The sequence below is a fragment of the Denticeps clupeoides genome, chromosome 17 (genome assembly GCF_900700375.1).
Source record: "Denticeps clupeoides chromosome 17, fDenClu1.1, whole genome shotgun sequence".
NCBI classification, from domain to species: domain Eukaryota; kingdom Metazoa; phylum Chordata; class Actinopteri; order Clupeiformes; family Denticipitidae; genus Denticeps; species Denticeps clupeoides.
The window spans coordinates 14,534,089-14,556,310 of NC_041723.1; the positions used below are offsets into that span (position 1 = coordinate 14,534,089).

General features: G+C 44.5%; 1 long non-coding RNA gene across 3 annotated transcripts; it reads right to left on the reverse strand.

Moving 5' to 3' along the window:
* Positions 1 to 434: 434 nt before the first annotated feature.
* On the reverse strand, positions 435 to 6,073 carry LOC114767164 (uncharacterized). Of its 3 annotated transcripts, XR_003742900.1 has the most exons (4): positions 5,853 to 6,073; positions 5,694 to 5,767; positions 5,417 to 5,513; positions 435 to 896 (listed from the first exon to the last, which is right to left on the reverse strand). It is a non-coding gene; the product is annotated as an uncharacterized LOC114767164 (long non-coding RNA). The 3 variants fall into 3 exon arrangements; XR_003742898.1 differs by having other exon boundaries at positions 5,694 to 6,073; XR_003742899.1 differs by lacking the exon at positions 435 to 896 and adding an exon at positions 3,546 to 3,761 and having other exon boundaries at positions 5,694 to 6,073.
* Between the last annotated feature and the right edge of the window lie 16,149 nt (positions 6,074 to 22,222).

Consider the following 22,222-nt stretch of genomic DNA (forward strand, 5'->3'; position numbering starts at 1 on the left):
AATTTAGAAAAAAGACTGCTTATAATTATATTTAATTTCTTTTTGCAGTTTCAATATGTAACTTTGCATTCATGCATTTACTTTCTTTTTCTGTAGCACCATGATTTATTGACCAATAATACACACACACACACACACAAAAAAAAAACAAAAAAAAAACTGGCCTCTCTCAGCCCACCAGAGTACAATACAATATCTGTCGTGTTAAAAAACAATACATTCATCAGAATCAGAATTGTGTTTATTGGCCAAGTATGTGAGTAAACACATACAAGCACTTTGATTCCGGTCAATGTTGTCTATCAAGCACAAACAACAACAGTATACAATGTAACAGGATCAAGATGCAGACAAATACAAAAAAATAACACCACAAGCGTACAAAAATTGCAGTTGCAAAGTGTGGGACAGTTCAACTGTTTAGGAGGGTGATAGCGAGGCGAAACAAACTGTCCCTGTGTCAGCCGGCCATTGTCTGCAGGCTTCTAGATCATCTAGGGTATCAGGGTGTCAGGGATCTGTGAGGGACAGGTCCTGGATGGAGGGAAGGGGGCACCAATGATCCTTTCTGCTTTCCGTTGCAATCTGTTCCTATCTTGTTTAGTGGCTGCTTCGTGTTGGAGGAGCACAGTGCACATTGACTGTAGTGTAGAACTGGATCAGCAGGTCCTGTGGAAGACGGGACCTCCTCAGTTGTCTAAGGAAGTACATGCTCTGCTGATTATTTTTGAGGATGGAGGAGATGTTGGTCTCCAACCTCAGGTCCTGAGAAATGGTAGTACCCAGTAACTTGAATAAGACACTGGGTTGCTTGATATAATGAGGGTAAGTAGCCTTGAGGAATATCTCCTGAAGTCCACTGCCATGTTGTGCTGACTGCATCAGAGCACCAGCCGCTGGAGAAATAAAAGGACATGTTGATTTATTTGTGCATTTCCTGCTGAAAGAAGGCACCTCCATCAAGTAGCACCTTTTCTATGACAGAGTGTACTTGGTCAGCAACAATGTATAGGTAGGTTGTACATGTCAAATTAAAAACCAAATATGAAGGGTAAAATGCACGGTTTGCCAGCAGTCCATTGGTCATACTGCATCTTCCTCAGTTCAGAGATGCACACGTACCCTGGCATCCACATGATTTAAAAGATAATGTGAGCTGTCAGACCAGGACAACATGTGATGCATATTTGCCCATATTAACATTTTAATTATTAATTATTAATAAAAATATTTAATTTTAATATGTGCCCTTTTTTATTGGAACAAGTCTACAGATTGCGTCTGATAAATGCTGTAAATGTACAAAATTTTCACTTTCTGTCTAACATAGCCTGCCCAATGGCACATGAAATTGTAATCATTGTTATTCACTTCAGCTATAATGATATGTCTGTGCATAAAGTGCAAAGAACAAGCCATCCCTTCGACATCTGAAAGTGAAAATTCTTTTCAACATAGGTGAGTATTAATTTCATAGCCATTTGTTAAAGCTCAGATCTGCTTCATGGTTCAATTATTCCTCGTGTGCATTTGTCTGGTGATCATTGTGCTGCAATGGCTATAATACAGTTGCAAAATATTCAAGATATAGACTAATAGCTTATGTTTATTAACCATGACCTAATATTGGCAAATTAAAACAACCTGGTCCTCACCTTTCAACAAATGGTAGAACTATACATACCACTAAATTGTCTGTTACAGCATTTACTTGACTGGAGATAAAGTGACAAATTAGTGAAAACCTGTAATTTAGCAGCAATCATTGCATACGCTGATAATCACTGGGATAAAGCCATAAATAGGATGAATAAAACGCTTCACTTTTCATTGGATTTAACAGCTCATAAAAATCCTTTATTTTGAAGGCGATCATTGGAGGGCATTAGAGGATTGGAGGAGATTGCACTTCTTATTACTCCATTACTTTCTGGTGTGGCTGAATTTTATGAGTTTATACTCAATTGGCCCAGAGCATGAAGACACACAGGCCACAGTGTACTTATCTCATGTGGGAAGAAGCCATCATTTTCCAATTGAGACATTTAATAAAAGTCTTCTCCAGCCATGTGGAAATCTTGTTAGAAGAATCTCTATCCATCATCATTTGCCAGACTCCCAAGGCCCATGTAATTATCCTACTGGATTCACCAAATCTCATACTGCCATATCTGCGGCGGTGTTTGTCGGTGGACATGCTTGGTGGAGTTCCAATCAATTAACACTCATGCTCATTACTTTTGGCGGTGCATAGTGAAAGTCAGGAGTGGATAGAGCACACTACTGTCAGCAGCGCGAGGCTTATAAATTGAGCTATTTCAGGCACTAAAGGGCTCCAGTGCAACAGAACCTTTTCATTATATTTTAATATAATTTTCACCAGGAGGGGGTTTGAATCTCACAGAACATTCCTAAGATATGTTTAACTCAAGGATGGCAAATTAATCTAAACATAATGCATAACAAAAGGGATGATTATATAGATAGTATATATGACAATTTAAAAAAACTACCTACGTTTTACAAATATTGGCCAACAGGTGGCACTAACGTACCACATCTAATTTGTCACATTCCCCTCTTGAAAATTTCGATTGTCTAAATCACAGTTGTTTACTGATAAAAAAAAACTAGACTGTTTAAAGTATTTGAGAGTACAGCGGTTTCGGTTTCCGATAACGCTTTGATGGAGTGGTGTGTTTTCCTCATGTCCCATTCCCATTCATTATTAGCTCTTTCACCCCTTTTTTATACTCACTGCATGGGTTTCTGGAGCCATTCTCTCTGGTCCTTCTAAAATCAAGGCATTCTCTAAATTCAATCTTCCCTTAATGAACTACTGTCAATATCTGTAAATAACTATATAAGGAAAATCAACTGTAATCCATGCTTGTGCTCACCGCATGGTCATTTTTTTTATATTTGCCCAGCACTTCTGATATTCGTCCAGCCTGCAGGGTTGTTTTTTTGCTTTTTCTTTTTTTTTTTTTTTTGCAAAAGAGTCTCAGACTGGTTCCTTATGACAGATACGACCATGTGTTGAGAGGAGAAGTATTGATTTTCAAACTGCAGTGAACCTCCCACACAGTGAGCAAAAAGCTCACAAAAGGATGGTGTGCTCTGTTTGCTTTTTGGTTTGAGTGATATACCGCTCAGAAGACTCAGAGGGTCGCAGTGTCAGAGATTAGAAGGTTTCCTCGGTTCCTGGTATGGGATTCTTACATAAAACACAAACAGGCAGCTGAGAGAGTGCATGTTGCAGAAAAACTTATATATTTCACAGATTTTATACTGACCATCTCTATGTATTGTTACAGAGCCAACTGTACTTTATAGTGCTACACTTTTTAATTTTTGTGCATAGGTATTATGTCTCTTGAATCACCTGAAAATTCTCAAATATTGAATTAATTATATTAACAACCAAAAAGATTAATTGCACAGGCACTGATACAAATATTTTAATCAATAAAGCATCTTTTACTCTATTTAAAAATATTATTATCTCCAGGCATCACAACCTGAACTCCTTTGTGGATGACGGAGACAATGTCACCCTGTATGCCGCCATCCTGAGGTCTTCCATGGCCATGTCACCCTGGGCCCATATAACTGAGGACATCTGCTGCTTTTCCTCTGTGTCTTCAGGATAATACATTTCCCGAAGAGCAGAGGGAGCCTGGCTACCCTCACGCTAGCTTGTTATTTGGGGCAACAGCAACTCCCTCATTCCTCAGCCCCACACAGGAGTTTATCTTGGTCTGGTGGTAGAATGGAAATGACAGAAATGGAGGGAACAAGGGGACATTGTACAAAGGACTTTTTCCAAAATTCAAGAAACTTTTTCCAAATCTGAGAGAGGATTCTGGAGGAGAACAAAACCAACCTTAATAAAATCTTTATTCACATTTGAATAAAAAGAGAAAAAAGTTTATTATATGCCAAAGTCCAGGCCCACAATCTCATTGTTTCAGTACTCTTATTGTCAAATTTTCAAAGAGAAAATCTTTGCATTAAATAATCTTGAGAATAGTTTTCATTGATTCAAAATCCATCTACAACACTGGCCACAAGACGACCAATCACAGAAATGACAAATATCTCTTGTGCATGGTCTTCGTGTTCATGCTGGCAGAGACAGTGCTGTCAGGCCTACACATAGCCTATAATTAGCATTTCCCACAGTCAAGGCTTCATTTAAAATCTTTGTGTGTGTGTGTGTGTGTGCTTGTCAGGTGAAATGTGAGAAAGTCAACTCAACAAAAATAATATTTTTATGAAAATTCCAGGGAGATGTTATACAACTACAGTTCATTGCTTTGTCCCTTAACATGATTTGATCTGTGCATGCACCCATATTAATGTAAAAGCTCACAGTGATGATAAGTTTTTGATATCAGTGTCACTAATATGATAGAGCCTCAGGCAGAACACACAAACTCATCAGGACTAACTGGTAAATCATTTGCACAGTTCAGCACAAATAAAATGCGTAAGTGCACTTAAACTTATAAATAATTTCAGCCCTTGGGAGGTACTAGCTGACAGAAAGCAAGTAAATGGTTGAGGGGGATGTCAACTGTTAGCTGTCAGTGAATTTGCTATTTTTAAAAATAGATAAAAAAAATTCATAAAACATTTTGACATGTTTGTGATTATAACTCAGTAAATCTTCAGTAAATCGTCAGGTCTATCTCAGTCTTTACAACCTACGTAACTTGCCGTGGGCTCAAATGTCTTGACACGGTCTCAAATAGTTTACTAGTTTTACCAGTATGTATAGTTTAAGTTAATTGGATATTGTCAAACATATGGATTATCGATACAATTCTTTTCATAAATGTAATTTAAAACAACTTTTTACTAAACCAAATTCACTTACTGCAACATTTACTTGTAAACAAAGAGTGGTAGTAGCCTAGTGGATAACACACCCATCTATCAACCAGAAGACCACAAACCTTAATTACTACCAATGTGTCCCTGACACTGAGTGTCTCCAGGGGGACTGTCCCTGTAACTACTGATTGTCAGTCGCTCTCGATAAGGGTATCTGATAAATGCTGTAAATCTAAATATAGGCCACTGAGGTCTTTGAAACTCCATTTAAAATGGCCTTTTGCACAGTGTAGATGTGTTTTTGGGGTTTTGGGTATGTGTATTTTTTGGCATCTGTGTGATATTTGAATGCCACATTCAGTTTAGATGAAAAATGCGTTTTGACTGGAGTGATCATTTTTACCATGAAAAAGACATTTCCATTCCGAAGGCTGTGTGCTTTTGGGTCTTGCGTTTATAGTTTTTGGGAAATGGGGCATTGTTTCAGGAAATATGTCTTAGCTGTTGGGGAAAGGCGGTGTGGTCCATCTTTTATTTATGAATGTCTGACAGATGCTCTTTGATATTTAACTCTCACCTGTTGCCCTGTGGATGAGTGTGTTTGTGCTCCATCTTTCTGACGGCTGAGTTATCTTCATATTATGTAGAGCCGTTCTGCATTCAGCACCAGGGACCTTTGCCAAGAAAAGGATTCCTGTGTCACACATTATAAACCCAACCTCTATAAGCCCCACATCAACCTCCTCATAATTCCAGAACTCATGGACAAAGTTCCAGATGTTCCTGATCATGTTCCTTCTCAAGCACATCAGAAAATGCATGGTTAATGGTAGCAAATGAATAGCTCCTCTTACCCCAATCCATCACTGTATCGTGAGAAGTGGTCCGGCAGGGTGGCTTTGGGTTGGGAGGTGTGTTTTCTCTGCTCCTGAAAGGAATTAGTCACTCGAGACTCCACAGGCCAGCCTATTTTAAATAATCCTGGTAAGGCCCGGCTGAAACTGTGCACACACCTTGTTTACAGCGCTGCCCAGGGTAACTTATTAAAACTCCTCGGGGTGGCTGTTTCCGCTCGAACCTGGCACTGCCTTCAATAAGGAAAACAGTTTATTTGTTTGCTTGGGCAGGGACGTCCTACGCCCCGTTTGGCCCCGGTCCCTGTCGGGCTGCTATTTCAGAGGCCAGAGTGGCGCTTGATAGTCCTGGCGAAGCCCCTCGGCGGACCTCAGTCTGAGCAGGGCCTTCTTCTACTCTGGCAGTCTCAGCCGGCCCCCTCTCCCTCCCTGGCTTCCTAATTTAGTAACGCGGGTAAAAATATGCACTAACGAACAGGGTCTGGTATGTCAGGCTGCCATCCAACTGAAGAGCGGGAGAGTGAGGGGGGGGGGGGGGGGGGGGGGGTGGCGAGGAGATGGAGGAGGAGGTGGAGGAGGCGGAGGGGTGTTGTTTTCACAGCAGGCACCTCAGGAGATGGCAGGAGAGCGAAGCCGGGCCGTTGTATTGTACATCTGTGCCCGGCCGATTTTCACACCAGTGAGGCCATCTCCAGCATGCCCTAATCATTACACAGCGCCCCCTCCCTCCACCCCAGCCCTGCCCGCTCACATTGGGCTTATTTAAGAATGAAGTGGAGGAGACGTGAGTGAGGATGAGCTCCAGACCTTTAGTCTGGTGTTTCTCTTTCTATTCCCATGTCTGCCTTTTACACACTTGCATAGTACGTGTGTGTGTGTGTGTGTGTGTGTGTGTGTGCTTGCTGGCTTTATTAACCTAATGGCAAAATAATAGTTTGAGGACTTGCCCTCTAGCTGAAAATGAAAGAAGAACAATAATTAATGTGAATACATATGGACATGCACATGATACAATGAGACATACAAACATATAGACCCACACTTTCAACCACCTTGAGCAAGACAGTGTTGAACACAAGCTGCTTTTGACAATGACAACAGTGTGTAAAACAGTCATGAAGATAACGAGAGAGACGACTCTGATGAATCTGAATCATCAGACATTCTTTTTTTTCTTATTAGATTCTTCAAAACAGCCTCCAAAAAGTAGGTGTGTCCAAACACAGTTGACTGCATATATAACACATATGCAACATTATAGGTTTCATTAAGTCATTGTTTCTCAAGACATTCTGCGTATGTACAGTACTTTGAAATGCTTTCAAAATGCATTCAATTTTAAAAATGCAATGTGCGTAAACCAAGGGGAAATTTGAATCATTGGTATTATTATCCTTCAAACATAATTTTGTGATTTTATACTTACACAAAGGCAAGTGTAAGATCAAGCAATTATACCAAACAGGCGCGAGTGAGCACTAGATCTAAGTGAAACAGAAACTGCTGTGTAGGAGGTTTAAGTTGTGGCAGACGGTTTCATGACACAGGTCATACAGCACAGCAACAAGCTACAAGTTAGTTATACTACTGTCTCTCCTAGACAAAGATTTCAAAGCAGACTTGGGTTTCGAGGTCTGCTGTTCAAGCTCTTTTGAAGAAGCACTAAGAGTCAGGCAGTCCTAGATGCTGTGGTGGGCCAAGAAAGCAGATGAAAAACACATCAAGCTCATTTCATTTTTCAAATTGGAAGATGTCCAGCAGTGCCATTAGCTCAGAACCTGCAGAAACCAGCGGGACCCAGGTACGCCCTTCTACTGTCTGGAGAAGTGGTCTTCACATAAGTGTTGCAGCCAAAAAAGCCATACCTCTGACATGGAACGAAGCAACTCAACTATGTACAAAAATAGGGACTAGGGTGCAGAATAACAAATCTGTTAATTAATGCTTAGAAATACAGGCAGATACGTATCCATCAGGTATGTAGATGGCTAGCCCCAAATTTGTTCTGCAGCAGAACAATGACCCCAAACATGCAAACAATGTCATTAAGAACAATCTTCCATGCAAAGAAGAACAAAGAATCTAGGATGTGATGATATGCCTCCCCCCAGAGACCTGATCTCAACATCATTTAGACCATTTGGTATTACAGAGAAAGAAGCCTACTGTACAGGTACCGAAGATATGGTTTGGAACAACCTACCAGCAGAGTTCCTTCAAAATTCTAGAAGAATTGATGCTGTTTTGAATGCAAAGTGTGCTCACTCACAATAAAAATATCGGATTTCTCTTCTATTCATTCACTGCACTGTGATGACAATAAACTATGAACACTTTAATTTTGAAAGCATTCTTAGTTTATAGAACTTGCACAGTGCTGTATATTTTTCTATGTGTGTGTAAGTATGAGAAAGATAAGAGAATTTGTCATTGACTGTCTAATGCCCTCTCTCTCTCTCTCTCTCTCTGTGGCCTTTGCTGCCTCTCTCCTGGAGCTGTGAGTCATCTGCACTGTAGAAGGCGCCCAGCAGGAAGTGCAGCTGACACAAGCTCCAATACGACCCCTGGGGGCTGGAGACTCTCAGCTGATGTTAAGGAACTGCTTTTGAAAACACATCCCTTGTCTCTACAGACTGACCCCACTGTGTTAGACTCCCAAGTTAGATACCAGCACCTTTATGGGGGAAGGCAGTGTCCATAGCAGGGGGCGTAATTTGTACCATTAGCCTTTGGCCTGAGGAGGATAAGAAGTTCACCAAAAATGACGTTCACCGAAGGATCACCCACATACAATATTTTTTTTTCCTGCAGATACATGCATACATGCATCTAACAAGCACTTTGCATGATTTAACATCATATTGGGTCTATGTTTACCTTGATAAATGGTGATTGATTTGTGGTCCAGGTCAGTGCGTGGGAAAGGTGAGGTCATCTGTAGGATTTGATGAGTGTGCTGAATTGCTGCTGACCATATTGAGCTGCAAGAGAGTGGCAGGGCTTTCTGTATGTAAATGCCGCAGAGTGACCTCTGACAATTTATAGCTTCATTTAGCAACACATAAAATGGATGCTTATTATCTGTGGTATTACAATATTCACAGGGAATTGACTCAATGCTTCAATACATAAAATGCATAAAATGATGTACAGCTGTACTTTGCACAATGTCATGTTGTGCATATGTGAAAGAGTGCATAAATGTGTGAGCTTCCTGTGTGTGTGTGTGTGTGTGTGTGTAATGCCTTAGCTTACCTTTGTAACTCAATTTTATTTAATGTGAACAATTTAGTAGATTTGCTGCATCAAATATATTTACAGGAATGGGGGGGCACCATTTGCATTTGGCAACAAATGCATTTGTACTGTACTGTGCCCTGTACACTAGCTGTACAGGGCACAGGCTCAGGATCACCCCTCTAACCAGAACGATATGACTTCTTCTGAAAGCCTTCGTTAGTTTTATTAGCAGGAACGTGTGCAGTCTGTTATTGCAGCACCAGGCTACAATGCTTGTGAACTTGACCTGATAGTGCAAGGCGGCACGTGAAAAAAAGGCTCTTGCTTGTGGTTGAAGGTGACAACACCACCGCTCCCAGTGAAAGCTGGAACGTACTGCAGTATTGCAGCTTTGATATTGCTCTCCCAGGGCCAAAGACAGGCTAAGGTCCTCGTGTGAGTGGAAGAGGACATAAATGGGCAGGCCTGCTCTACTTTTGTGCAGTTGTTATGAACCGCTGCGGCCCTTGTGTCAAATCTCACCCACGGGTGGGGGTTGTTTGCTGACAGGCCGGCCACAGAAAGCCTCCGCAGAAAGTCCCTTGAACATGAACTACGGCGGCGATGAGGAAAGGAAACGTTAGCGGACATTTTCTAAATAGTTTAACTGATCCCCACGGTCCACCATCTTCAAACAGCTTTGAATCTCTTCACAGTGTAACAGTTGATCATGACCGCTTGCGCCTTGTAATAGCACGCTTGTTTCCGTCATATGTTTTGCTTGTGACAAGTTAAAAGAGCACACTGCTCTGAAATGAATATGTGTTGTTGAGAAATTTCACTTTCACAATCTGTAAATGCAAATTAATCAAACGCAAATGCATCGTTGTTTACAGAGATCTGTTCTAAATTATTCTGCAGAAGGGCCAGGCGACTTCACATTCAGTGCTCCTCACTTATCAACACACTTTTTTTCATCATGAGCTATGAACTTTTCTATCAGCATTATGAAAATCTCAATTAAAACTTGACAAAAAATTAGTGTGATAACATGTATATTCACACACACACACACACACACACACACAGACCCATACATTGAGATCATTGTTGAGTTGCTTGTCTCACACGGGTCATTTAGTCAAACGTGCTTTTGTGCTTCAGGCCAGGAAAAGTTTAGTTCTCAGACACGCTTAAAAGGGCTGAACTGCTGAACCTTCGCCTGCAGCAGAAAATAACACAACAAACCACGGGAACTACAAATGCAGGACGGGGGGGGGCATGTCCGACTTTTCCAGAGATACCATTATTTATTTTTTTTATTTATTTTATCGCTCCAGCACTACTCTGCCTCTGCTTTATCTCAATCTTATGATTATTCATAATGAACCAAAAGCAAATTTTGGAATGCTGGAGCACCATCTTGGCTGCAAAATTGCATAAGTGGTTTAGCACTCCAACAAAGGTGTCTTATTCTGACTCACAGCACGTATGCTAATGCTCTCGCAGCTGCCGCACTTCAGATAAAGGCGGCAGCCTGTGTACCGAGAGGCGAGCGTTTCCCCGGCCCTTTAATCGAGCTGCTTCTGTGAGTAATGGAGCGGTTAAGAAGACGACACGGAGCCAAGCGTTTTAGCCAACGGCCACCGCTTCGGAACAAGCGCGGCTGCCCAAAGTAACGGCGCGATTGGCGCGATAAGCCGGGCCCGCTGCAGCCGGCAAAGCCTCGCCGCCGCTCCCGTGCCTTCACCTCGACAATAGTCGCGCGCTCACGCCGGGATTGTTCTCCGCCGCGCCCGAGTTTTGGAAGGCTTAGGGTGTTGTTTATCTACTGAAACCATGGCCTGAATTTCCAGGCATAAGCGGCGAACAAAACGGCTGATTGTTTCCGAGCCAAAGCCTCTCTCGCTCTCTTATTCAGCGTCAGAAATGGAAGATTATACGGAGGAGCTCTCGGGCGCTGTTGTCTGTCTTTGTGCAGGGAAAGAAAAAAAGGATCGACGGCGTGGTAAACCGACAGCCGCGTTGAAAATTCCATTGTAATAGAGGTTTTTAACACATGTGAGCGGCTTGTTCGCCTCGCTCGCAGCCAGCTCTACCTGAGGCTGCCCGGGGGCAGCATGTGCGGTGGGAGGGGTCGTTTGTCAGAGGGAAGGGGCAGTTGGGTTCCCTGTGCCCGGAACACTCCGGCCCACCCCCTGACTCCGCCGCTGTGGTGTTAACCACAGGGCAATGGCACATTGGGGCGGCCAGGAATTCACAGTTTATTGTGCTTGCGCCGCGGCTAAACCCAGCATCAACACTCTGCGATTCGCTCGCGCCGGCCCTGTTAGTTTTACCCAGAATCCCGGCGGTCGGATGGAATTCTGCGGGCCGGGAAAAATAGACATTTCTGCCTTTTTGTCTCTCCAGCCTGCGTCGCTTTTCCTGCGGCAGTCGTTCCTACAGCTGCTCGAGTTTCACGCCTGGTTTATTTAACAGGAGCTGAGGGAGAGGTGAGACGCAGACCTCCTGTGAGCTGGAACCAGAAAGAGGCGGCATTGTGTTACCAAGGTGATTGAGATTTTTCTTTAAGCACTTTAGCCGATATAAAGGACCTCAGATCAGGCGCATATGCCCACTGAACACACCGACCACCCTTCCAATTCCTCTCCCTACATATGGTGCTCTCACATGTGGTATGGCATGAATATGGAGATTTATTTAAGAGAAGGGTTCCAGCCTATTCATCTAAGAAAATGAATAGTTAGAGATGGTGACGGCAGAGCTGAATGAGTCTATTCAGCTAAAAAGGCTGGAATTTTGTGAAGAGTGTGAAGCTAAATGTCTGCGTGATGCTGGGCTGACCTTTGAGGCTCCTCTGCAGCGCTGGTAGAGGTAAGCAGGGGTTGTGTGATGCCGTGGTATCAATAATGGAAGAAAGGAGCCCCCCTGCCACTGGTGCTATGTGGGTCAGGGGAGGCTCTCGGTGGACGGGGGAGATTGATGAGGTGCACCGCGGAGAGCGACTGCGCGGCAGCCTCGCCGCTGCACAGACACCGGCCTGCCTCCTCGCGCCGGCGCTGACGCGCTCCCTCCAGTGCCGCACAGCCTCCTGCTCTTTAAACGACCTTCAAATTATCCTTTATTTTCCAGGGTCCCCACAGCCTTCAGGGCCTTGCTGAAATGACACCTGTTCTCTCATTGGCTCGTTCATCTGTTCATTTATTTGTGATTGGTTGAACAGCTCATGGGAAATCATGCAGAGTTATGTCACTTCTACACAGTGTCATCTGTCTGTCTTTTTGTGTTACGACTCAATACTGAACTGAACCAAATTGATATTGTAATGCCTGCTTATTTATTATGGAGGCCTACAATAAAGAATTCACAAAATGAACATAGATTCTGACCTGTTATGAAGAACAGAGCATCTCTGTCCATCTGTGGTGGGCTTGTCCAGACGCATGGCACTCACTGGCTTTACCCACAGCAGAACGTGTGAGTGCGCCAGTCTGGGTGAGGAAGGATGGGAACTACGTGCGACTGAGTCACATATGGGCCCACAGGCCATCCATCACTCCCAGTTTATGTACACACAGCAGGCCTTGTTTGTCTGGTGTCCAGACCTGTGTGTGTGTGAAGCCCCCAACAGGACATGTGAGTGAAACAGAAAGCAGGCCTTCGCACACTGAAACCCAACACGCAGATCAATATTTGCCCTCTGCTCAGGCAGGGCCATCTCTGTGGTCCACCTGTGTTGAAGCAGCCATCGGTTTGGCTATTTTAGAAGTGCGTTACACTGTACCCCTATTGCATTCACACACCCGAACACACACACACACACACACACACACACACACACATTTACATGAACCATCTGACAGATAGTCTTAAGTATGTCCTTGAACACAATAAAAGGTCCTCATGCGGCTGTAAGTCATCGGGAAGAGTAAGGTTAGCATCTTCCTTCTAAGGAAATTAGGATTTTGGTTTCTTGTTTTTGTCTGAACTCAATGAATCACACACATAGTCAACATATCACTGCCAGGAATAACATTCTGAATAATTTTGGGGACCCTACTGTACAACTGGATCTACTTTATTGGCACAAATATAAAAAATATTTGCAAATATAAGACTTTTCTTATATTTGAATACAATCTTTTTTTTCTTAAATAGACTATAGTACCAGACTAAGTTATATAGTTGGTCTAAGTAATGTGCTGCTTTTTGAAAATACTCAGCGACTGTGCTGTTCTGACCTCAAGGGCAAGTTCATTCCACAACCTAGGTACTAAGACAGTGGAGGGAGCGTAGCTGTGGGGTGGGCTGATCCAAGATGAAATGTCAGTTAGACATTTAGCAGAAGCATGTCATCGGTTTAGCAGTGGTAGGAGGAGACCCATGTGAGGAAATGACCTCACCAAGTGATCTCATGTAGAGGGAGAAAAGGAGAGGACCGAGTACTAAGCCCTGAGGGACACCAGAGGAGAGTCTACGTGAAGCAGACAAGGATCCTTTCTGAGTCACTTGGTAAGATCACTCATCAAGGTTGGAAACATTGCCATGCTGAGACCCAAATTCCAAGTTTCTTCAAGATAGACAGGAAAGTCTTGTGATTATCTTTATCAAATGTTGCAGAATAAAAACAGATGAGAGTTTTGCCGATCTGGCCGCATGTAGTTTCTCAGAAACGGCCAGAAGGGCTGTCTCAGAAGAATGACCTGGTCTGAAGCCAGACTGGTTGGGATCTAGGATGTTGTTCTGAGACAGATGAAGAGATAGCTGATTGTTGACACAGGACTTGAGAGAAGAGACACTTGTCGGTAGTTGTTGATGTCTGTAGTATCAGGACTGGAAGCACCCTGGCTGTTTTAAAGACAGATGGTACATGATCAGATGTAATTGAACCATTTATGACATGGGAAATGAAGGGAATAAGATCAGGGGAGATTGTTTAGAGTATTGTGGAGTATTGTAGGTAGAGTGAGGATGAAGGAGATAAAGTCATGGTCAGAGATGTGAAGTGGAAAGGACGAAAGATGATATATGATGATGAGAAGAAAGTCCACCGGAGGGGACACTGAGACTTCCTGGAACTCAAAGGGAGATATTTTAAGATGCGTGAGAGGCAGTTGTGTGAAGGACCAATTCCGTGTTAGTAAGAGGCCTGTATCACCACTTCTCCCATATTGTGTGTGGGAGAAACTATAGGCAGAAGAGAGAGCAGCAGGTGTAGCTGTATTCTGAGGTCCAGGGAGTGGAGAGTGGTAAGGGCAGAGATGAAGTCAGCTTTTTTAACAACAGACTGGCACTTCCAGAGTCCACGTACCACTCTTGTTTGAGAAGTAAATGACAATATGGGGTAGTGGAGGTTGCTGATAAGAGATCGGCTTCAGACACATGATGGAGTTTAATGAAAAGGAGAAGGTGAAAATAAAAGATTAAGAGAAAGGTACAAGGTTTGAATCAAAAGGCTGCTGCTTACCGCTACTGACTGTGCCCTGCCCCCTAATTCACACCTCAGGGGGAACCTAAACCTATCACTGCCACCTGAGCAAGCTAAAGACACAACACAACACTTGATAACACTGCACTAAACACAATCTACACGACTCTCTTTCTGTTGTATATTATTTACATTTGCACCTGTTGTCACTGTACCAATGGTCTAATTTTTCAAACAAGATATAATGTAACCCCAGATTTGCCATTGAATCTAAATTCTAATCCAGATCAGGTTTCCTCTTCTTCTTTCTAGTAAAGTGAGTCAGTGGTCAGGGTTGTGTTACATATGAGAAAAGTATGAGATTGCATAAGAATGCTCTTTTATCTGCATACTGGGAGCAGGTTTTGTGTAAACCTCTGAAACCTCTGTTTCGAATGTAAGCAAGTTCTCCTCTTCCAGCACAGGTGCCTTCACTGGACATGTGTTTCTCTGTCTGGCCAAACATTATGAGAGGCCAGTTGGAGAGAGAATTAAGACCAAAGCGCAAGGACAAGCACACCACTCTCTCTCTCTCTCTCTCTCTGCCCCCCCCCAGGATGCTCCGCTAGCTGACGCCATGCCAGACATTTGGAGTTCATTCTCCAGCTATTGAGACGGAAAATCATGGGAAGGGGGGTCGTAACTCACGGCTAAGGCAGAGAGAGAGAGAGAGAAAACATTGAGGAGGAATCGAGCTGGTGGAAAACATAATAACTCCTCATGTTAGCAGTGGGGGTAGAGAAATGGTGTGAAAAACGAGCGAACAGAGGCAGTGCCCTGACTGATGAGAGGACAGGATTGGGGCGAGTGTTTCCGGAAGGGCGCCACCTTTTGAATGATTGAGTGGCTTTTTTGGGGTAACGCATCGCCTGTTAATAATACACATTCTATAACACACTATATAAATATATATATATATATATATATTGTGCGTGTATAGATATATAATATATAATACAAAGATATATAATATCTATATAAAGACATTAATAATGCAACACAGGCATTCATTTAACTTTAATTTTACATTGATAATAATCTAATGAATCTGCTTGTCTGTTGTCTATCTATCTGGCTTCCTGTTAGTTGAAGGTGAGGAATGAGCGCTCCTCTTTTCATCTCCTGGAACATGGCTCTTGGCTCCGCTGCTTAATGTGAAGCAGTGAGTCACATGCACGCCTGTCTTCAGCGTGGAGCCGCTAACCTGGAATGATCTTATCATGCGGCAAGCAGGGCAACTGACGCCTTACACATGTGACGCACATCGGCCCTGACGGAGCCTCTGGAGCTCAGGGCATCATCCCATGCTGGAGTCTGCACCCGCGGCCTCATCACACTAGACTTTTTTTCCCTCTGTAGCACGCAATATCACTTGAAGAAGCATTGATTTATGCAAATCATTGCCTATTGATTGAGACCTGTGTTTTTCTGTTGCAATGTGTAGCACACTTGAAAGACTTGACTTGCATAATCAGTATGATAATATACATGGCAAGGTTGCATCTTCACCTCAGAAAGTCTATGCGGGTTTGGTTTGTTATAGTGTGTTTTAATAATTTTTGCTGCAGTGGTTTAATCAATGTAACAGATTCATTACGCATGTATTTAATCTTTTGGGTTCGGTGTTAAGTTTATGCCAGTTCCCCATCAAGCTCATAAAATATATTTTATACACGTAAAATACTTTATGCATCGTATCTGGAATCAACTATAATTGAGTCAATTTTCCTTCACGGAAAGTACTGTACTTCAGTAACACGGTTTGATTTACACGTGTGAATATGCATGTGCATGAACACCCTCACACAGACACACACACACAACACACAAAAAAATTTGGACATTCAAATATAGACCTCTAACAATTGTTTTAAGTCTGCAGGGAGTAATTGGACTCCAGCACATTTTTTTTCTCCCTTGGACAGTTTAACGGGATGCTTCCAGGCCTGCCTTTGAACCTGCTTCAAACAATAGCGAGCACAGACAACACTACGTGTTCTGTTCCTTGCCAGCCATGTGGATGGCATATGATAATAATGTAATGCACAGGAGCTAAGCTAAATGCTTTGTACGTGGGGGCCACTTGTTCCTGGTCATTTCCCAGCGCAAAGACTTTGATCTGGGAGCAAGTGTGGGGTTTAGAACCTGATGTGAACGGGCGAATGGAAACGCTTCAGATGCAGGCCCTGCTCATGACAGTGGCCACATGAAAAGGGTCTTTGTGGCTTTGTGTGAGTCCTGTGCAGACGGACCGCTTCCTTGGACTGTAAAATACCAGTTAAAACAATCCTGCTCATGTCCAGATGTGGTGAATCATGGAGGTATCAAAATGTTCTAGTCTCCCAAAGTGGACTACGGTGTACTATGTGTACTAAATGAACTATGATATATCACATTTACATTACATTACATTTAACTGCATTTATCAGACACCGTTAACCAGAGTGACTTACCCCTGGGGGACCGTCCCCCTGGAGACACTGAGGGACACAATGGTGATAAGTGGGCTTTCAACCTGGCACTACTACCACCCTACCATATTTGTTGTAATTAAATGTGTCATATTGTTAATCTGTTTTTGATTGATCATAGGTACAGTATTAACATACAGCAACAGTGAAATTTTTTTAAATGAATTAATATTAGCACATAAGAAACTACAAACATTACTTGATTAAATATAATAACTTGCTGTAACCTTATAAAAGCTAAATGTCCAGTTGTAATATCTGAGCTTTGCTAACACTTCCATGACTTATTTGGGTCAGATGAGCATGTTGTTCTGCTGTGTTAAACACTGCATGGCCTGAGCTGGTGGGTGGAATTACACCGGGGCTTAGAAGCTGCTCTGGCGTTGAGAGGCTCGCGCTCTCTCTCACACCGTGACCCGGTGCACAGAGGTGACACCTGGGGGTGTGAGTTGCTTTGCCGGGCAGGTTGCACTGACATCTCGATGGTAATTGCCCTAAACGTCCCCTATTACGGCAGCGCGCTCCGTCTAAATAACGGCAGTCATTTCGACTCGCAATGAAGCATCTCATTGTGCGGCTCTTCCTTTGAAGGATTGCCTTACTTGAACACCGCCTGTGCCACTGTTACGCCCTCCACCGCCTTCCCCTCCCTGCTCATTGCCTACTCACTAAAGCATATCGTTATCAGAGCCCCTGGGTGAGCTCGTGCCTTTCCGGGGCCCGGGATAATTGACTGTGCAGCTCCGCGGCGTAATGGAAACAAAAAGAGCGGAGGCAGTTAGTCAAGCGGAGCCGCAGGGCCAGCGCCGGAGAATGTCCTGGTGGCCGCCCCACCCTCCGATGGGCTGCCGGGGGGGGGAGGCGGACATGCCGGGAGGCAATGGGGGGAAAGCGGTGATGGAACGTGGCGAAGGTTTTGTAGGATACGCGCTCCTGATCCCTGGGGCCCATCACCGGCAGGAGCCTAATGAGCCAGATATGCTAATGGGAGGGGCTGTCTTATCCAGAATTTTGCTGCCCCTTGAACCGCTGTCTGTTTCAAATGTCCCCGTTGCCCCGTAACTTTGGCAAAACACGTGTACTCGGAGACAAAATAAGTGCCCGCGTAAAGTGGAACAGATCGAGGTGCCTCACCGCAAGTCAACAGTTTGCCGCCTGACATTTAACGGCGCCTTAGCACGGATTTTCCGTCCTCTGTTGGATAATTCGGGGCTGGGCGCGGCGCATGCTGTTCCAGCGCCACGCTCCGCCATGGCATCAAGGAGAAGATCATTAATGAGCACCTGCTGATGAACAGCTTGTGGCTTATGGTTGGCGTGACCTCGTGGGGCACGGGCTCGCGTATCGAGTCAGAGCAAGTGACTGATGCTGCGGGTGGGTTTGTCAGATCTGGGGCAGCAGCGAGAGCTGTTTGTCTCGGTTGACAACTGTGTTCACCTGAAGGGCTTCCCACCCTATACTGTACATGTTATTATGCGAATAGGAAGTGATGTCCTCCTCGCCGTGTCCTCATTTGTCTTGCCTCCATTCCTCCGTTTCACTTAATCTTCATTAAACTTTGTTAATCTTCTCTTATTTTCTTGTCTTTAAAAATAATAAAGTAGAATGGGCCCGGTTTTTATGCTGCTATAGTGTGCTATCATCACGTCATGTGCATCTTTGTGGATTTATAGAAATAAATTAAAAGAACAGACAAAGACTATTTGCCAGATATCAATATCTTGGAGGGGTAATCACACAACCAGCTCCTTTTTTTTCCATGTAATTAATTCTGACCCCCAAAAGATGAACTTTCATGTTGGTTTAATAACGAATCATAATAACGGAGGATTCCATAGCAATGATTGACAGCTCTCCTTTTCATCTGCTCCTTTCCATTTTTTGCTCGTAATTCACCTTGTTCATGGGGCTATTACTGAACACCACAAACACAAACTGGTGAAAATGTCATTCATGAAAACTCTCAATACTATACGTCTTATTTTGCAAAAAAAAAAAAAAAATTGTGTTAAGATGGCCATCAGCCTTCTTATTCTGGTGAGAAATAAATTGGCCATAAAAAGTAAAGGGAAAATCATTGCTCTTGGACTCGATGAGGATGGGATGTGCTTCACATTACGCCTACGTTCAGCTCCAAAAGGGGAATAGGAACCATATCAGGCTGAAGTGCTGATAAGTCCTGTCCATTAAACCTGAATACTATACAGCCTCCTTTGAATGGCAGAGGAACAAAGGGGGAAAAGTAGAGCTTCTTCGCCAACATATGGATTCAACAGGATGCACGTGGGTCAGAGCAAGGCTGGATCTCTGGCAGCGCCAGCCATCCTCTGGAAGTGGTGATATGTGGCCAACTTTCTACAACAATGGAGAGAAGCCCAGGCCGCTGGAGGGTACCCGTAACGGCAGGCTGGGTTGGGTTGTGTTTGGTGCTCTTTGCCCCTCAACTTCCCATCATTGCAATTTTCTTTAAACAGCCTCACCCACAAGCATTTAGTAACAAAAACAAAAAAAAACATAAAAAAATCTTTATACATTTTTTTTTGCCATTTCATAAAGCACTTTCTCTTAACAAAGAGGTAGGGAAAAATTCCTCCCCACTGATTTGTTGACCACATGTTGCCTCAATATGGGTTTTGCAGGTGGCAGGATTCAGACTGCTGGCCACAGCACTGGTACAGCCTGCTTCTGTACCTTGTCCAACCACAAGGAGCTCATTACAGAGGAGCATCTCAGGTTCTGCTGGTGGAGAGCTGGGGCTGAAAACTAATTGGAGCCGAACACCAATGCATGCTTGCGATTTCTTTTTTCATCCTCTCACAGTCTGGTTTCATCCAGACTTCTTGGCTTAATAGAAACTGGGAATGGAACAAGAACAACTGCCTGCAAAGGTGTTCAGAAGGTTAGAGGGGAAAAAAAAGGGTGTTCGGGGTGCAGGTAAACCGAGCTCCCACCTAAGCCTGTGAGTCTGGGTTTTGTCTCAGAAACGTCTAGAACTGCCGACCGCTCCATCCAGATAGCAGGAACCGTCAAGAGATGCATTTTGCTGAACTCCAGACGGGGATGGAATAAAGACTGCTCATGAGATAATATTTTCATTCCTAACCCTTATGCTTCCAATCTGCCAGATTCATCATTACGGGCTGTGCTGCAGAAGGGAAGTGGACTGAAAGATGAACAACCTTGGCAAAAGCACTCTGCTTTCATACTCTGCATGACTTTGGGCTTAAAATTTTAAAATGCTGCCTTTTCGTTGCGGCTGAGCACCAACTTTTTGCAAATGGAATGCTGTCACCAGCGAGGTTCGAGATTTCTTGACTGCAGGATCAACAAAAACTGCAAGGCGAACACCTTCACAGTACAGACGCCTCACAATGTTGCGTCATGGGTTTTAGGCAAACAGAAAGGAACCAGCTTGCCTAGGGAGCATAAATTAGACATTAGTCTTTCCCCGCTCAGTTGAGAGATTTCAAATGACAATATTTCAGCTCCGAAGAATAAGAAAAACCTCAGAAAAAAAGGAATAGAATAACTACGCCGAACTTTCGACAAAACACTTTCCCTAAATCGCTTTCCTAAATCTCGAGAAAAAAAAAAAAAAAGTATAAAAAGACCTGATACTAGCGTCTCTCTTTATGCTCTCAAGCTCTTGTAGTGCCTTCTGGGACGATGATGCCCCTGTTTACCATCACCCACCCCAGGCTGTTTCCACTGAGAGGTGGGGAATGGCAGGGGTGCGGCAGTACAAAATCCCACCTGGAATCGGGAGCGTTTGGCGTAAACAACCTGCGGGCCGCACCTCTGCTCCCCCATCCTCATGTGCACGCTCTCTGGCTACCGGGCTCCCTCTGCAGCAGCGGGTGCGTCGACCTGGCCGCTTGTCTTTTTGTTCCCGGGGCCCTCAAACCTTCTGATGGCGTAGGGAGCTAATGAGAGCTTCTCCATCTGCATCTTCTCTTCATCTTTCGTGGACTGTGAGGACGGGAAGGGGTGGGGAACCATGCAGGGAATTAAACCCCCTTGTCGGCGCCATCGCTCGTCGCGAGGTGAACCCGCGCAATGGCGCCGTATCCATGGAGCGGAGCGGCTCGTCGCTGCGACGTGCCAGAACGAGGCCCCTTGGTGGCACAGAGGGACTTATCGCGCAGCCGTGGAGGGGTTTTCAGACCCCGTCTGGAGTTTTGAGGCTTATTGCCCCAGCTCTCCTCCCCCACTCCTCCCACCTGTTCCCTCTTGCCGGGCCTGAGTGCTCCTGGAGCCTGTCTCGTCTCAGCCGGGGGAGAGCTAACAGAGGGAGAAGGCTGCTCTGAGCTGACCGCATCTGACAGGGCTGCCGCGCCGGAGGTGGGTGTGCCACCCCACGCCTGGAGTCTTCTCCAGCGCAGCACACTCTCGGGGAGCGAGAGAACGAGAGAGACACAGTGGTGCAATTACTTGGGCACCCGGCCAAAGGAGCAAGATGGGTTTATTACATAAAAAAGTGGGGAGAGCAATTCCACCCTATAAGCCTTTTTTTTTTTCATTTTGGCAGGGATTGCGAGTTTCTAGTAACTCAGGGAATCTCTAACTCTCTGAATTCCGAGAGGTCACGGGTCTCGACAACAACACACACTCCCCGGAGTCGGGGGGATGGGGGGCGCACAGCACACGGCAGAACCCATCCCGCCGCTGACGTAACGAGCTTTGATTTTGTCATCCCGCGCCGAGTGGATAGGTTAATCATTTTCATTAACACTTACTCCTCGGAGAGGCCTGCATCTCCTCCGATCTGTCTGCCGCTGGCTCGGCTTGGCAGGCGGGCGGGCGGGCCGTCGCTCCTGTGTCAGGCCTGCCAGGAAAGTCTGGATCAATGAGCGCAGACAGGTTGGGACCCTTTGGCGGGGCCAGGGTGGACAGCTGTGACTTCTTCTGACAATAATTTATGGCCACTGTCTGATAGGAGCCAGGAGAGATGAAGAAGGGGTGGCGGGGTGATTAGGCACAACCTTAAGATAAAGAAAGGGCCACAGCTGCTGCTGCTGGGAGCCAGATCGCTGCCAAACACTGCCAGCCTCCTGCCCTTCCGGTTAGACAAGCACTATTTTTCTGTGGCGCTGTGTTTTTTAATGGCCGCAACTTGGATCATTTTATTCAATGCCACAGATGTCGGTTTTATTCTCTTTTGGGTTGTTTAGCGTATTATTTCATATTGTTTTCCTTTCTGCTGACTTGGGTGACAGAGGGAGATGAAGAATAATCTCCATTAATGGAGCAGATTTGATTCTTTTCACGACCTCAGTGTCCTGAGCTCCTCAGCCCTTTTCTGATCCTTCCTCAGCCCTGGGGATGTGCACAAGAGAATGATCCCTTCTGTCTCACTCTAAACAGAAATC